Source organism: Aristolochia californica, unplaced genomic scaffold (assembly GCF_029961685.1).
Source record: "Aristolochia californica isolate CCGP_79_NKW_82.1479 unplaced genomic scaffold, dmAriCali1.0.hap1 SCAF_370, whole genome shotgun sequence".
Classification (NCBI taxonomy): domain Eukaryota; kingdom Viridiplantae; phylum Streptophyta; class Magnoliopsida; order Piperales; family Aristolochiaceae; genus Aristolochia; species Aristolochia californica.
Window position 1 is genome coordinate 1,931 of NW_027182071.1, and position 8,070 is coordinate 10,000.

Sequence of the window (8,070 nt, forward strand, 5' to 3'; positions counted from 1 at the left end):
TTGGAATTTCATATACCCTGCCATTCTCTACGAGAATTCTGATTTATTGGGGAAGAGGCGAAGAAATAGATTCATACTCCCATTCCAATATGATCAAGAACGAGAGAAAGAACTAATGTCCTGTTCTGGTATCTCGATTGAAATACTCATAACTGGTATTTTACGTAAAAATAGTATTCTTGCTTATTTCGACGATCCCCAATACAGAAGAAGCAATTCAGGAATTACTAAATATGGTACCATAGAGGTGGATTTCATCCTAAAAAAAGAAGATTTGATTGAATATCGAGGAGCAAAAGAATTTAGGCCGAAATACCAAATGAAAGTAGATCGCTTTTTTTTCATTCCCGAAGAAGTGCATATTTTACCCGGATCTTCGTCCATAATGGTACGGAACAATAGTCTCATTGGAGTAGGTACACGAATAGCTTTAAATACAAGAAGCCGAGTAGGTGGATTGGTCCGAGTGGAGAGGAAAAAGAAAAAGATTGAACTGAAAATATTTTCAGGAGATATCCATTTTCCCGGAGAAACAGATAAAATCTCTCGGCATAGCGGCATCTTGGTACCACCAGAAACGGGAGAAAAAAATTCTAAGGACTCAAAAAAATTGAAAAATTGGATCTATGTCCAACGGATTACACCCATCAAGAAAAAGTATTTTGTTTCGGTTCGGCCTGTAGTCACATATGAAATAGCCGATGGCATAAATTTAGCAACGCTTTTCCCCCAGGATCCGTTGCAGGAAAGAGATAATGTGCAACTCCGAGTTGTCAATTATATCCTTTATGGAAACGGCAAACCCATTCGAGGAATCTCTCACACAAATATTCAATTAGTTCGAACTTGTTTAGTATTGAATTGGGACCAAGGACGAAATGGTTCTATAGAAGAAGTCCATGCTTCCCTTGTTGAAGTAAGGACAAATGATCTGATTCGAAATTTCATAAGAATTGACTTAGTTAAGTCCCCTATTTCGTATACCGAAAAAAGGAATGATAGGGGAGGTTCGGGATTGAATCTCGATAATGGATCAGATCGCACCAATATTAATCCTTTTTACCCCAAGGCGAAGATTCAATCACTTACCCAACATCAAGGGACTATTCATATGTTGCTGAATAAAAATAAGCAATGCCAATCTTTTCTAATTTTGTCATCATCTAATTGTTCTCGAATTGGTCCATTCAATGGTTCCAAATCTCTCAGTGTGAGAAAAAAATCAATTAAAGAAGATTCCACGATTGCTATTAGCAATTTGTTAGGTCCCCTGGGTACTGTATCTAAAATTGCGAATTTTTATTCATCTTACTGCTTAATAACTTATAATCAGATCTTCTTAAATAAATATTTGCGACTTGAGAATTTAAAACAGCCTTTCAGAGCTATTCAATATTATTTAATAGATGAAAATGGGGGAATTTACAATCGCGATCCATGTAGTAACATCATTTTGAATCCATTCGATTTAAATTGGTGCTTTCTCCATCACAATTATTGTGAGAAGACATCCACAACAATTAGCCTTGGGCAGTTTATTTGTGAAAATGTATGTATATCAAAATATGGACCGCGCATAAAATCTGGTCAAGTTATAATTGTTCATGTTGACTCCTTAGTAATAAGATCGGCTAAGCCTCATTTGGCCACTCCGGGAGCAACCGTTCATGGCCATTATGGAGAAATTCTTTATGAAGGAGATACATTAGTTACATTTATATATGAAAAATCGAGATCGGGTGATATAACGCAGGGTCTTCCAAAAGTGGAACAGGTGTTAGAAGTGCGTTCAATTCATTCAATATCGATGAACTTGGAGAAGAGGGTTGAAGGTTGGAACGCACATATAACAAAAATTCTTGGAAATCCTTGGGGATTTTTAATTGGAGCTGAGCTAACCATAGCGCAAAGTCGTATTTCTTTGGTTAATAAGATCCAAAAGGTTTATCGATCCCAGGGGGTGCAGATCCATAATAGGCATATAGAGATTATTGTACGTCAAATAACATCAAAAGTGTTAGTTTCAGAAGATGGAATGTCTAATGTTTTTTCACCCGGAGAACTAATCGGATTGTTGCGAGCGGAACGCACAGGGCGCGCTTTAGAAGAAGCAATCTGTTACCGAGCCATTTTATTGGGAATAACGAAGGCATCTCTGAATACTCAAAGTTTCATATCTGAAGCGAGTTTTCAAGAAACCGCCCGAGTTTTGGCAAAAGCCGCTCTACGAGGTCGTATTGATTGGTTGAAAGGCCTGAAAGAGAATGTTGTTCTGGGGGGTATGATACCTGTTGGTACCGCATTTAAAGGATTAGTGCATCGTTCTAGGCAACACAACAACATTCCTTTGGAAATAAAAAAGAAGAATCTATTCGAGGGGAAAATAAGAGATATTTTTTTCCACCACAGAGAATTATTGGGTTTTTGCATACAAAAGACTTTCCATGATACAGCAGAACAATCATTTACAGGATTTAATGATTCCTAATAAGAGCATATTCATTCTTTTCTTTTAACTTTGAACTATATATCTATATATATATGGTATGTATGGTCCAGTCATTTGATTTGTTAATGTTAATAAAGATAATAACGAATAGAAAGTAATTAATGACTTGGACCGTGTATCAACGGCCAATCCCTGGCAGAAGGTTCCGTCGGAACAATTATTTATTTCAAGGTACCTTGTTTCTTAACAAAAAAAAAGGGAAAGTGTGGGGTGAAATGACAAGAAGATACTGGAACATCAATTTAGAAGAGATGATGGAAGCGGGAGTGCATTTTGGTCATGGTACTAGGAAATGGAATCCTAGAATGTCACCTTACATCTCCGCAAAGCGTAAAGGTATTCATATTACAAATCTTACTAGAACGGCTCGTTTTTTGTCAGCAGCTTGTGATTTAGTTTTTGATGCAGCAAGTAGGGGAAAGCACTTTTTAATAGTTGGTACCAAAAGTCAAGCTGCGGATTCAGTAGCAGCAGCTGCAATAAGGGTTCGGTGTCATTATGTTAATAAAAAATGGCTCGGGGGTATGTTAACAAATTGGTCTACTACAGAAACGAGACTTCATAAATTCAGGGACTTGAGAGCGGAGGCGGGGAAACTCAAACGTCTCCCGAAAAGAGACGCAGCAATGTTGAAGAGACAATTATCTCACTTGCAAACATATCTGGGTGGGATCAAATATATGACGGAGTTACCCGAGATTGTAATCATCGTTGATCAGCAAGAAGAATATACGGCTCTTCGAGAATGTCTCACTTTGGGTATTCCGACGATTTGTTTAATCGATACAAATTGTGACCCGGATCTCGCAGATATTTCGATTCCAGCCAACGATGACGCTATAGCTTCAATCCGATTGATTCTTAACAAATTAGTATCCGCAATTTGTGAGGGTCGTTCTAGCTATATAAGAAATCATTGATTAATAATAAGATTAAGATAAGTCAATAACTTTTTGAACTCTATAGATTGATTGAATCGGTTACCATTCCTGAATCTCAAAAAAGAGATAAAAATGGATGGGGATATTCTGTGATTCCTTGGCACCTGAAATATGCGATTAAAGTCAAAGTGGGCGAGTCGAGAAAGAGATGGTTGAATCAAAATAATTAAAATTCCTTTTTTAGTTCTATTTCTGTCAGAGGGTAATATGAATTTTATACTATGTTCCATAAGCACACTAAGGGATATATACGATATATCTGGTGTGGAAGTGGGCCAACATTTATATTGGCAAATAGGGGGTTTCCAAGTCCACGCCCAAGTACTTATTACTTCTTGGGTCGTAATTGCTATCTTATTAGGTTCAGCCGCTATAGCTGTTCGGAATCCACAAACCGTTCCAACCGACGGTCAGAATTTTTTCGAATATGTCCTTGAATTCATTCGAGACCTGAGCAAAACTCAGATTGGAGAAGATTATGGCCCCTGGGTTCCTTTTATTGGAACTATGTTTCTATTTATTTTTGTTTCTAACTGGTCGGGTGCTCTTTTACCTTGGAAAATCATACAGTTACCTCATGGAGAGTTAGCAGCACCTACGAATGATATAAATACTACTGTTGCTTTAGCTTTACCCACATCAGTGGCATATTTCTATGCAGGTCTTACCAAAAAAGGGTTGGGTTATTTCGGTAAATACATTCAACCAACTCCAATACTTTTACCAATTAACATCCTAGAAGATTTCACAAAACCTTTATCACTTAGTTTTCGACTTTTCGGGAATATATTGGCTGATGAATTAGTAGTTGTTGTTCTTGTTTCTTTAGTACCTTCAGTAGTTCCTATACCTGTCATGTTCCTTGGATTATTCACAAGCGGGATTCAAGCTCTTATTTTTGCAACCTTAGCCGCGGCTTATATAGGTGAATCCATGGAGGGTCATCATTGACTAGCTTTCGAAAAAAAAAAGCTTATCCCAACTCTCGAGTGTCTCAAGATAATCTACTGGGGGAACACAATATATCCAAACGAGACATGTATGGTCTAGAGTAGGAACAAAAAAGATGTACGATATTTGGGAATTGTAAAAAAAAAAAGGAAAGAGATCTAAAAGATCTTTTTCCTAAGATTGACTTTATGGTCCATTTATGTTATGTCTCTCTAATCAATATTCTATGATATGATCATATTTGTTCAGTCAATTACTCTATTTTTTTTTTCATAATTTGACTAAGAATTGTTATCTTATCTGTCTCCGACATGCGCCTAAAACAAAAAGAGTATGTTCTATAGAAAGAATAATTCCATTCTTATTTGATTTGATTCAATTTGATTCAACGATTGATCAAAGTTGTCATTAATTGCAATCAAATCTTTATACGTAATGATTCGGGCTGACGATCCCATCCATTTATATTCATGCAGGGGTCGCGATAATGATAAGTAAAAGGAAGAGAAGAGTTTACAAGCAAATAAGATTCATAAAAAAGTCGATTAGGGGGTCGTGCTGAGCTAGGTATGGATATATATGTGTAGTGTAATGGCTATAAGCCAATTCCTGTGTATGTTTCGAAGCATGATTCTATTCTTCGACTAGAATCCGATTCAACAGCATAAAGAATGGTTTACGTTATGCAAGAAACACATGTATATGTGATATTAGATATTCATTAATTATCCATATATGGACTATACATACAAATAAAATAATAGAAATATATATTCTATTCTATTTTTTATTTATTATATTATTATTATTTTTTATTTTATATTATAATATTATTTTATATTTTGTATATAATATATTATTATTATTTATATTATATATATATTATATATAATATATATATATTTATTCTTTCCTACTACTGAATTTGAATTCAATAGGAGTTCTTCCGTTTTATTTTATCTGTGACTGGGGATTGAATGAATAAACAATAAACAGATGAAGTCAAGCATATAGAGGAGAACAGAACGTGCCAAGAATAAAAAGAGTGGCTTAGACCAAAGAAATGGAATAACTAGAACCTTTTGGATTTACAAAGACTACACGGTAGAAATTATAAAGGAGATATTGAAGTCGTTCTGCTGATTCAGGGATATCATTACCTCAATTCACTTTTGAGTTCTTAGTTACTTCGGGCGGATGGGTCTTAATGATGAAATAATAAGTAATAATTCATTGGTTGATTGTATCATTAACCATTTCTTTATTTTGGTGTGAGGAGCTTACCATGAATCCACTGATTTCTGCCGCTTCTGTTATTGCTGCTGGGTTGGCCGTAGGGCTTGCTTCTATTGGACCTGGGGTTGGCCAAGGTACTGCTGCGGGCCAAGCCGTAGAAGGTATCGCGAGACAACCAGAAGCAGAGGGTAAAATACGAGGTACTTTATTGCTTAGTCTGGCTTTCATGGAAGCTTTAACAATTTATGGGCTAGTCGTGGCATTAGCGCTTTTATTTGCGAATCCTTTTGTTTAATCCCATAAATATGAAAAATACGTCCTAATTTTCTTATTTTATTTTTTTGCTGTGTACCCGTCTCTTGCTTCTTAGAATTAGATCAACACTTCACCCCTATCATCTAATCACTTGTTGGTCTAATCACTTGTTCGTTGAAACAATACCCCGGGGAAGGACTAATTTGAGGATGAGGAATTAGCGAATCCACTCGCTTTCTTCCTTCCCGCCTTTAATGGAAGGGGAACCCCCCCCCCTTTTTTTTTTATTAGTTTGACTTTTATTTTATTAGATTAGGATGGAGCAAACATGAGGCCTGGGGTCTAGGGCTAATAAGTGTCTTATTGAGAACTTCTATAATCCATAATATAAATATAATAAATAATAAAAAAAAATTAGAATAGATTCAATTTCTTTATTTTTATTTTAAATAAGGAAATTAAGAAAAAAAAAAAGAGATCAATCAAACAAAACAGAGGGGATCAGGTGATACAAAAAGAACTCTGTTCGATTTTCTTAGTCCTATCTACAAGAGGAGATCATATGAAAAATGTAACCGATTCTTTCGTTTACTTGGGTCATTGGCCATCCGCCGGGAGTTTAGGGTTTAATACCAATATTTTAGCAACAAATCCAATAAATCTAAGTGTAGTGCTTGGTGTATTGATCTTTTTTGGAAAGGGAGTGTGTGCGAGTTGTTTATTTCAAGAATAGGCTGGATCCAACCAGCTGCATTTTTTTTTTTTTTTTTATTTAATTAAATAAGAAAGAAAGGTGCACGATCTCGACGAATTACTTCTGAATAAATTAAGAAATCATATGTAAGAACCATAGCATTTCGTGATTCATTGGTAAACCTTTGATTCTCTATTAGCCAATAATGAATGTGGGCCCATTAACATGGTTAAAGGTAAACCCTTTGAAGTCGAGGCACAAGAAGGTACTCTTTCTACCACTATGCTAGTAGGAGATAAGGAGATAGTTTAAAAATTTATATTAATATAATAGTTGGCAATTTATCTGATATAGAACACTCATATCGATAAAAAAATTTGAACCGTTTACTGGAAAACGGGTTTCTCGCACTTTTTATCCAATACCGAATTGACGACCTATGTATAAAATATAAAAGAAGATCAATTTTTTGGATTTGACGAAAAAAAAAAAAATAAAAAATTAATAAAAAATTTAAAATAACTAAAAAAGAAACAACTTTGCTGGCAATTACAGATTTTTTGTCTGGTCGAGTCGGAAGAGCCCTCCTAATATTCTGGTTTTGTATTAGTTTCGATGTCTTGGAATGGAATACGAACAGAGCAGAGAGGGTAAGCTCATCAATTAAAAGATATGGGGGTGCCCCCTAAATAACTGAGCGTGAGAGCCAAATGAATCGAAAGATTCATGTTTGGTTCGGGAAGAGATCATGGAAGTTTAGTTGTGAAATAAATGAGAAGGTAATCTACTTTCATTAAGTGATTTATTAGATAATCGAAAACAGAGGATCTTGAGTGCTATTCGAAATTCAGAAGAACTACGTGGAGGAGCCATTGAGCAGCTCGAAAAAGCCCGAGCTCGCTTACGTAAAGTAGAAACGGAGGCGGATGAGTTTCGGGTGAATGGATACTCTGAGATAGAACGAGAAAAATCGAATTTGATTAATGCCACATATGAGACTTTGGAACGATTAGAAAGTTACAAAAATGAAACCATTCATTTTGAACAACAAAGAGCAATTAATCAGGTCCGACAACGCGTTTTTGAGCAAGCCTTACAAGGAGCTCTAGGAACTTTGAATAGTTGTTTGAACAGCGAGTTACATCTACGAACTATCAGTGCTAATATTGGCATGCTCGGAGCCATGAAAGAAATAACAGATTAGACCTTCTACCACGAGGCATTATTTTTTTTTTTCTCCCTTTGCTTCCGAAAAAGAATTAAGAGGCACTAATGGTAACCCTTCGAGCTGACGAAATTAGTAATATTATCCGCGAGCGTATTGAACAATATAGTATAGAAGTAAAAATTTTGAATACCGGCACCGTACTTCAAGTGGGCGACGGCATTGCTCGTATTCATGGTCTTGATGAAGTAATGGCAGGAGAATTAGTAGAGTTTGAAGAGGGTACAATAGGCATTGCTCTGAATTTAGAATCAAATAA